Source organism: Homarus americanus, unplaced genomic scaffold (genome assembly GCF_018991925.1).
Source record: "Homarus americanus isolate GMGI-L3 unplaced genomic scaffold, GMGI_Hamer_2.0 scaffold41366, whole genome shotgun sequence".
NCBI lineage: Eukaryota > Metazoa > Arthropoda > Malacostraca > Decapoda > Nephropidae > Homarus > Homarus americanus.
Window position 1 is genome coordinate 3,214,024 of NW_024723541.1, and position 11,114 is coordinate 3,225,137.

The following is an 11,114-nucleotide window of genomic DNA, read 5'->3' on the forward strand; positions in this document are numbered from 1 at the left end:
ACACGACCACAGTGATGTCACACGGTCCCTCAAACACGTGACGTGCAATACGCACGAGTGATGTCACACAAACACGACCACAGTGATGTCACGCACGAGCGACGATGTCACACTAACATGACCACAGTGATGTCACACACGAGCGATGTCCCTCATACACGTGATGTGTAATACGCACGAGTGATGTCACAAACACGACTACAGCGATGTCACACACCAGCTACGTTGTCACGCTAACACAACCACAGAGATCCACAATCAATGTAGGGACTCGTTACACAACTGATGTCACAAACACTACTGCGGCGCCCTTACTTGTACAACGTTACGGCTTGTCACAACCTTCGTTGTTATTTCTTAATTACACACACATACTTATATATACATATATACATACATGTACATATAACCTTAATGTTGAACACACTTAACCCACAAATCCCTTTCATTTATGTATTTCTTCATGGTTCCTTATCATCATTGTTTGATATACTATGGTGTCACTGGTATAGGAAGATCAGCTGTTAGTTATAATCACTTGCGTGCGTGTCCTAGCGAACACTAACTACCAGTCCGACCAGACCAAACATTACGACACTGTCCGGGTGTTCTGAAACCTTCGCTCACTGGGTGCGCGTCCTCCCTGTTTGAAAGGAACGCTCACAGCCCCGTACGCGCAGACCAAAGCTTTACGACACTGTCCAGGTATTTAAGACACTTCACTCAAACACAGAACACTCACTATCACTGCCTCGCTGCTGACGACGCACGTGATCCACCCACTGTGGGTGGGTGGGCGATCCATCCACTATGGGTGGGTGGGCGGGCGGGCGATCGACGAGCCTATGCTCTCCCACGCTGAACTCCGGCGTTGGTCCTTCGACAGTCCTCCCGTATACGTTTTGACTGTTAACGCTCATAGGAGCGTTATTGGTTTGTTGCTGGAGAAATAAACCCTCAACGTTGACGCGTACCATATAATTCGGTCAAAACGTTTTAGGGTCTAGTGGTCTGAACCAACGTGTTGTCTGTCCTGTAGAAATCAGTTGACTCCCCTCGAGGGCAATCTCAGCCTGGAGGCGAGGGCCATATGTTTTCGTATTGAAACACAGCAGATTGGTCAGCAAATTCGTTGTCAACACTATATCTCTTATCTCATCCCCTCTCTCTCTCTCTCGCCTAGTTTATCTTGTTATGGTTATCCCTCTCTTTCTCTCTTTCTCTCTCTCTCTCTCTCTCTCTCTCTCTCTCTCTCTCTCTTCTAGCTTATCTTACTGTGGCGGTAACATATATAATGGATTAATGTAGACAATGTATACATGGTATTCTTGCTGGATGGTTGCAGTTACTAACAGCTTGAAATTATTTACCTATAAATCGTTGACCCTTGATTGGCGAGTTGCGTCAATAATGACTAAGTGTTGTTCCGGGTAGACTTAAACGCCACAACAATTAAATTTAAAACCCAGGTGCTTTTAATTACTTGATATTGCAGCGTCAAGAATTCTGTAAGACTATTACTAAAGTTGAGGTACTTGTGAATGGTCTCTCTACCACCAGAGTAAATTGCTTTATTTAAATACAGTACAGTACTCCTGTACTGTATTATATTCAACTGATATTTTGCTTTGTTTGTTTGGCTTTGCTGGTGAGACTTTATATAATATAGTGACATAACCGTTTTACCTGCATGATAAAATTGACCTAAATTATAGAAAAATCTGTTTGTTCGTTTTAAATCTGGCGGCAGAATATTGGGAAGTTTTGAATCTGGTTGTGAATTATCATTAATGGTGCATCACTAATTTATTGATAGTTCAATTACTGTGCTAGATTAAGTGAATTAATGTGGTACTTCCATAGGGATAAAACCTTCAGTTTAGGGTCATGTTATACAATACTGTATTAGGATAAATTAGTATTGTGAAAATATCTTGCTTGAAACCTTTTATAGGTAATAACTTGGGACTTTACTTTCAGTAGGTTCTGGACCTTGTCAAGGAGAGGTGTGCACTCTGCTGTACCACTTATCTTGTACTGTTGTACCACACATCTTGCCTCACTTGTACTGCTGTACCAGGCTTCTCTCCTCCAATATCAGGATGGTAAGTGATTCACAACACAACTAAAGGAAGCAGGTGCCAAGATACAGCCCAGACCCAGCCTTCCACCACCTCCTCTCTACCTCAGGTAAAGAATATAACAAGTTCAGTTGATGTAAAAATATGCAAAAAACAAATAGGTGAAGATTTAAGAGTGATTTATTTTACTGATAACATTAACACCTGCTGCTGCTCCTCCAGGAGACACCAGCAGAAGGGTAAGGAGCGAGAGCCACCAGTGACCCTGAAGCCTTCAGAAGGTCGTCATAATGCCATGAGCTATGCTGACCTCAGCGACCCGACAACAGGTGAGGTCGTTTAGGGTCGAGTACAGTAGTCGACCTCTATAACGGTTTTTCTCTATACAGTAGTTCATTAAATGGGGGTTTCACATCTAACGGAACCTTGATATAATGGACTTTTCTTGCCATATAGTTCATTAATTAGAAGTTCCACATATAACGGAACCTTGATATAATGGACTTTTCTTGCCATATAGTTCATTAATTAGAAGTTCCACATATAACGGAACCTTGATATAATGGACTTTTCTTGCCATATAGTTCATTAATTAGAAGTTCCACATATAACGGAACCTTGATATAATGGACTTTCCTCTCCATATGGTTCATTAAATAAAAGATCCGCTGTATTTAGATTTTTTTTAGAATTTGAATTTTTTTTTGTATTTAATGAGATTTATTTCTGTATTTTAGTTTTTTGTTTTATTATTTTAGTTGTATTAGTTGTGTGCATCATTTTCTTCCTTTCCCATCACTAAAACTGCTCCCCCCTCCCCCCTTCCGCCATCACTAAAAGACGTTCGTTTATTTCATCAGGGAATAATATTTATGAGAATATCCCAGAGGATGTGGAAGAGTACGGAGAAGAGTACGCAGACATGTCCTCTGGTAGCTACAACAACTCCCCTGCTCACACGTACTCTAACGGCCGGTCTACACCAACGGCATGATGGCCCCAACGGCGTAGTTAAACCGCCATCCCACCCATATCATGAAACGACCTCGTATGCCTCCGCCTCAATCGCCCACCGTCCCCACGACTGAGCCCCCATCCGTAGTGACGATCAATGGGGTCACGTCGTCGCCGGGAACATAAACTATCGTATCCCTTAACGATTGTATCCCTTAACGATCGCCCTTGACGTCTATCTATAACACCATATCTATAACACCATCTATAATGCTTTGGTTATATCATCATGTATAGTGAATAGTGTTGTTTGATGTATAATGAGCGGTGTGGGTTGATGTATAATGATTGACTGGCAAATGTTGACAAGTATGTTGTAGAATGTCGAGTTATTTGTGCCATTGTAGAACTGAATAACATCGCAGTTAGAGAGAGAACATGCTGGTATACTTGAAGAACACATCAATAACATTACAGATAGAACACACTGCTATAACTATACTTGAAGAACACATCAATAACATTACAGATAGAACACACTGCTATAACTATACTTGAAGAACACATCAATAACATTACAGATAGAACACACTGCTATAACTATACTTGAAGAACACATCAATAACATTACAGATAGAACACACTATAACTATACTTGAAGAACACATCAACCTTATGCGTTACAAAGACATCTGCCTTATTATTGAGACAAAATCTGCCTTATTGTGGATTCTAGATTGAGACTAAATCTGCCTTACTACTGAGAGAAATCTGCCTTACTACTGAGACGAAATCTGCCTTCTTATAGAAAGTTAGAATTCTGTATCATGTTGAGAATCCAGTTAGGTATTTCACTTAATACTGTAATGCCCAAGTTCTGTACTGTAGCTTTCAGAAGTGACTGGGTACGCTACAACCAAGACACAAACATTCCTGGTGTTTAGAGATTTATCGTGAAAATAATAAAAACATCTTTTCTGACCTAGGCCCCAAGGATAAATTGTATCTGTTATCGTTGTTTTAATAATTGGGAAGATCGTCCGGTAGCTGACGTCGACAGGAATATAATTCTCTTGTCATGTCTAACAGTTTAAGAAGAATAACAATTTTACTGACCCCAGTGTTGGATCGCCGGGGAATGTTATGACTTTAATCTTGTGTCGATTAGAATCTTCGAAACACTTTATTTTTGCATTTCAGTTTTAATTCGACGGAGAAATGGTGGTGTTCTGATTTTATTCCGCTGTTGATTTGTTGAAATGGTAATGGGTGATAGTTGAGATGTCCTATTTTATGGTGTAACTAAATGGGATATATAATAGGTGTCCCAATTTACCTAAGGTCCAATTTATGTAGATTTTGAGGTAATTTTGTCACCTAATTGGTGTTAAGTGAATGTGTGTAATTAAGGTAGAGTCTGTGTGGTAACTTAAGCGAGTCCGTTAGATACATCACCAGTTAGGAGGAAAACTTAACATAGGAACCTTTGAGAATCCTTCTTTGTGTCAGTTAGATACACTCACGTCACCAGTTAGGAGGAAACTTAACGTAGGAACCTTTGAGAATTAATAATAATCTTAATTATAAAATACAATAAATAAATTGTACATTACTGAATTTTTCCCATCTTAGATTAAATGAAGTTTTATGTATGATTTTGTCAATGTGTATATGCATATGTTCAAGTATGTATGTTTATGTAGGAGTCTTAGAATATGTATCTCGAGTACGACCTGTCTCGAGTACGACTTCAAGCTCGAGTAGGACTCCCACATGGAGTTGTATTTGTACCTCGAGTAGACTGGCTGTGAACAAGGAACCATAGTGTTAACTGTCAGTATCAACCAGTCAAAGTGTGGAGGTTTATTTAACACTCAATTAATAGCCATCTGAAAAATTTTGTAATTTTTTTAAATAATAAAATATTCCCTTGTATAATAAATTATCCAGTGACAATATTTTTTATTTATCGTTAATTTACATTGAATAAACATTAGTTAACATTGCAGCTGTGTTAACGTTAGGAAGATTATTAACACCGTGAATAATAATGTTTTTGAGGTTTTGAAGTTAAGGATACGTTTTTGGAATGTTTTGAAGTTGAAACGTTTTTGGGGTGTTTCGATGTTAAGGAAACGTTTGATGGGTTTTGAAGTTGAGGAAACGTTTGAGGCGTTTTAAAATTAAGAGCACGTCTACCCACAGTTCCCCCATGCCTGCTCACCCCTGCCAATTCTATTTACCTACCCACCTACCTACCTACCTACCTACCAATGGTCGGGTCTCTAACATGTTGGAACAGAAAATTATCTCTCGGAGTTTCTACAAAAAGAGTAGCAGGGTTATTCAAGTCATTTGGGGTGAACTCGTTACCCCAGTCGATGTCGCCATAGTTAAAGTCCCCCATGATAAGGAGGTGGCTAGGGTTGAGCATTGCTGCATTGTCTATTAAGGCTCTTAAGTTCCTTTGGTTTAGTGGGCCACAGTTTGGGGATCTGTAGATACACCCGACAATAAGCAAGTCCCTTCCCTTTAGTTTAATTTTACACCACTGGGACTCTTCAAAAACATCCTCTCCCTGTACCCTCGCCTGGCTGGCTCTAAGGTCTTGCCTAGCATAGATAACTACGCCCCTTTTGCAAGATTCTTGAGAAAGGTTTATAAATGAGTCATATCCAGCAATATTGAACTCACAGTACGACACACTCAAGGTAAGAGGCCCTTTAAATAATGTACTATTCTAGATGATACTAAATGTTACAAAATACTTCCTTGTGATAAATGTTCAGTATTTATCAGGTGCCTTCAAGAGTGCTCAGGTTCTCAACTGGCTCAGCCATGTTATTATTTTTAATTGATTGTGTGTGTTTTTATGGCTAAATAAACTGTTTCAACCAATAGGCATTCAGAATGTAGTTACGTCACAGCTTAATTAACTAAGCTTACAATTGTCAAACAAACGTCAGTTAAATATAGGTGAAGATTAATTTTAACCTTGGTGGATTAGTTAGGTGGATTAATCAGTTAATCCAGGTAATTAAAATAATATTGGTTAAATAATCATAATTAATCCAGATAATTAAAATACAAGTGAATCTAGTTATTTAAAGAGTTTGTGTTTAGGTGAGGTTAAAATCATTACTTAAACCAAATGTTAATCTAACCTTGCGTATTAGTAACTACACATAGACCACCAGACCACATTCTTTTACCCAATGGGAGGCTGAGGGGTAACTTTTATTTAATCAGTGAACTTGGAGGGAAGTGTTCTGTCGCAGCCACAATAACTACTGCCCTCAAGGTAAATTTTATAATTTTTCTATTAAACGAGCTTCACTAAGATCGGCCTTTCCTAGCTGCTAGAGTCCTCTAATGCGGCACTATTGACGGAAGACAAGAAACCTCGTCTCCGTAAGGTGGATAGCCCACCTGCTGTCAACCTTCTCCTATACTTCCCACTTGAGAACTTTACCTTATACTGTACCCTTATCTTGCACCCTCAAGAGCTAATGCTCTCTTCTCTCTATATCACCAACCAACCTAACTAATTCAATACTGTTGTCGGCAGTGAAGGACAGACCAAGACTCAATATATAAACAAGTTTAATAGAAAAATTAAAACAAAAATTAACAGAGGTCAATATTTATTATATTGGCTGCGACTGAACACTTGCATTTTTCTCCAAGTTCACTGATTAAATATATTAGTGGGTTATCCACATTTCGGAGACGAGGTTTTTTGTCTTCCGTCACCAGTGCTGCACTAGAGGACTCTAGCAGCTAGGAAAGGCCGGCATTAGTGAGGCTCGTTTAAAATAATATATATTTTTTTTATTATAGATTTGTAGGAATATTACCTAAGCGGACCTTAAGCTAAAATGCTGGTCCACCCACTGCTGGGATAAAACACCAGCGTCTTTTTGGTTAAATGTACATCTCCACCACTAGTGTGGGGGGTGGATGCTCGGTAAGAAACTGTAGGGTTTCTTAAGAGTGGTTGGTGGTTAGCATTCTGGCAACCTTCTCTGCTGTGATAGGGGGTTGTATGTTTCTCCTAGCTAATTGTGTTCCAGGGCACTCTGAGGTAGTGCTGCAGTGTGTTTTCTGCTCCGCTGTCGCAGGTCTTGCATATGCGCTGCTCTGCTGGTACTGGTACAATTATTTCCCAAATGCATGGGTATCCCAGTCTCAGTCGGTGGAAGTTGACTTCTTCCCTTCTTGTTATATCCTTCATAAGTGGTGGTCTCTCAAAATTCGTGACCAGATAGTACCATCTGGCCGATCGTGATACTGGTATTAATCTTCTATGTTTGCCTATTTTCCACTGGGCAGTTCGTGTTATTGTGGTCGTCTTTATCTGCTCCTGACTGGGCGGGATGTTCATCTCAATGTTTCGCTGTCCTAACGCAGCCTTGGCAGCAGCATCAGCTCGTTCATTCCCTGGGATTCCGAAATGACTAGGCACCCAGTTAATGATAACTTGCCGATCTTGTAGTTTTAAACCTTGCAGTAGTCCAATAACGGATGTTATGAGATGATTGTTGTCTCTAGGCTCTCTGCATTGTAGTGCTTCAATAGCACATCGTGAGTCAGTGTGTATTACAATGCCTTGTTAACTGTTTATGGAAGCATGTCTTAGGGCTCCAAGTATGGCAGCTAGTTCAACTTGCAGAGTAGATCATCCATTTGAGGTGGTTCAAAGGGACGTGTTACCTCCTTCGGTAGTGAAGGCTGCTCCTGCCTTCGTACTGGTGGTCTCTACGGAACCGTCTGTGTAATACACTGTACTATTGTGAGGTGTTAGAGCCTTCATGTTTCTCTCTGCTATCTGTCGGAGCTCATGTGGGTTACAGTCAACCTTTCTTGTCCCAGTTTGTAGAATGTTGAAGACTGCTGGCGGGGACTCCCACGGTGCTGGGGTGCTGTAGTCTGGACTCATTGTATCAGGCCCTTTGCTGAGGATTGTCTTTCAATTTCAGTCGATTTACCGCGTCAGCTGCGCACAATAGCCATGTTTTCTTGTTAAAGACATCTCTGTTAAGGTTCAGTCCATTCTTGAAGTCACTTTCCCGAGCCCTAGTAATCAGTTTTGTTGCAAAGCTCGCTGTTAATCGTTCCGCTCTGGTTTGGAGAGATGCAAGACCTGTCTTCATGTTTAAGTTTTCAATTTTTGTCCACATAGGTGCCTTGACAATGACTCTCATAGCGTTATTCTGGGCAAACTCCAATTTCGCCCACTGCCCTTCAGACAGTGTGTTAAGAGCCGGTGTCGCATAGTCTGTTAATGATCGAATGGCGTGCATATATAGCATTCTTAGGACTGTCATGCCTCTCATCATGTTGCCTCTCTTGCCTATTCAGTCTCTTAGATAGTTTATCTCAGTGTCAAATTTGAGGCTTTGTCAATCCAGATGCCCAGGTATTTGTATACATTGACCCATTGTAGGGCAATACCTTGTATTTGAAGTTGTGTCACCGGCTCATTGTGTCCAATCCTCATGGCTTTCGATTTGGGGATTGATATCTTGAGCCCGAGACTCATACATTCTTCACTGATGAGGTCTAGTGCTCTTTGGACTTTGCTGATCTGGTTTCTTTTACTTTCAGTGTTAAGTCGTCAGCATAGCATAGCATAGCATAGCAGTTTTCCATGAGGATGTTGAAGAGAGTTGGACTAAGAACTCCTCCTTGTCGTGTGCCATTTTCCAGTCTCTGGTGATCTGAGACTTGTCCTTGACAGGTAACTCATGCTGTTCTGTTTTGGAGATAGTCAGCAATCCAATCCAGTAGGCATCCCTTGAAGCCTTTCCGGGCCAGAGTGGTTGCAATGGCCTGTGCATTTGCCAGCTCAAATGCTTTCTCTAGATCAAGGAATACTACGATTGCCTTATTTTGACCAATCGATCCCAGGAGAGTGGCCAAACTGTGTGCAGTGCTGACACCTTTGGTGAATCCAAAGATATTGTGGTGAAGTGGTCCAGTTTTCCAGAGGAGTCGTGTAAGGACCATCCTTTCGGCGGTTTTGCCGATGCATGCTGTTTGTGATATTGGTCTGAAATTCTGGGGATCATTGGGTTTGGGAATAGGAACAATGTTTGCTCTTTTCCAAGCTGACGGGAGTTTGCCTGCTGACCATGATGCGTTGATAACTGTCAGGAGAGCAAGTTCACCAGCAAGTCCTGCATTGCTGAGCGATGAATAGGTCATACCATCACTGCCAGGAGCGGTGTCTTTACTTGTTTTCCTGACCCTTCTGATTTCTTCTATAGTAAACAGACAGTCTGTAGTGTCAGTTTGTTCAATTGCAAGTCTGACTACTACTACTCTCTTGTACTTGCTGTAGATGAAGTCTTATTTCAGGAAGTAGTTGAGCTGATGACGAGCGTTCTGCAAAGTGCTCTGCCAAGCGATTTGCTTCCTGTAGTGGCTGGGGGTGGGCTGAAGCTCTGGGCAGTTTTCCTGTTGCTATCCTGAGTTTTCTCCAGAGTTCACTCAGGCTGGTGTGTGCATTAAAGGTTGCACACCATTCGAGCCATTTGTCTTCCCTAATTTTCTGAGTAATTTGACGAGCATGTTGGACAGCAGCTCTCAAGAGTTTCACTCCCTCAGGGGAAGGGTATTGTCGGAGATATCTTCTGAATGTGTTGATTCTGTGATTCTGTTCTCTGACCTCGTCATTGTAGAACCAGTAGTCTTTGTGGTGTCTATTTGTAGGGTTTATTTTTGGTATTGCTTTCTCTGCTGCGTGTTGTATGGCATCAGTAAGGTCCTGGTTTAGTTGGTCAATATCTTCTGCTGGTTCATAGTTCGAAAACCATTTTTGGAGTTCATCTTGATAAAATTTCCAATTTGCTTTCTTGTTATTCCATCTTGGTGGCTGACGTGGGGGAGGAGGGAGTAGTTCCTTTCTCAAAGTAGTTGTCGTTTATTATATTTTCGGTGCTGGTATCTTGTTTCTGTATTATCGTAGAGAAAGTCACTATCATAATAGTGATCATCTGTTTTATTTGTTCTTCGGTGAATGCTGCTTGTAGATTGGCAGGCTGGGGTGTATTCAGTTGGGTGGTCGCCTGAAGGGGTACATTTCAGTACAGAACAGTAAATAAATGTAGCTTTAACAGGGTGAGTAAAAAGTCAGTTATAATAGGAGAAAGTTATTTATTTCCTTGTTTACAACGACTGATTTAACTGAGAACTATTTACGTGAATGTGTTGTGAGGTTGGTGATGTAGTCACTGAAGAGCGATGACGTACAGTACATTATCTGCAAAAAAAAAAAGTTGCCACTGATAAGGTATATTAATACACCCTGTACCTGTACCCTAGTGGCAGGAATGTGGACTGAGGACGACTATATGTACGGTAATAACACAGTAAATATAGTATATACCTTTAGAATAATTCAAGAGGAAATGTAAGGCACTGGGGTGTGAAGTAAGTACAAGTAAGAAGACGATCTGTGACGAAGAGGAGAGTAAAATAAACTTACAGGACTTGACATAGTTTCCCTTACCGAAGTGACACACTCCTAAATATTAAATGTTTATACAAATTATCTAAATAATTGAGTGAACAATTGTTAAATTTTTATTTATTTTTAACTAGTAATAGGCAAATATAAGTTAAAACTAAATAAATGAAGCAAACTATAAATATATAGAGAAATATAGGAGAAATAACATAAAAATATTCAATATTACCAAAAATAAAACTCAAAGTCTATATAAGACAGGAGTTCCATCTTACAGGAAGATCAGAAAAACTCACAATAAAAACTAGAAACAAAAACGATGGGCATCATCCTTCTAGTGACACAAAGATCATAGAGGGACTCCTCTAATATAAAAAGCCTTGAGAAAACATCAAATAGAATAACTTGGCTTGACTAAGACCGTCCTTGTACTGCACCGTCAGAGCTAATGCTCTCTTCTCTCTATATCACCAATCAACCAAACTACTTCAAATCTCTTGTGGACAGTGAAGGACAGGCCAAGACTGTCCATATATAATCAAGTTTAATAGAAAAATGAAAACCACCCCTTCGAATGTTGTTTCTTCCCTCTATCTTTCAATCTTTCT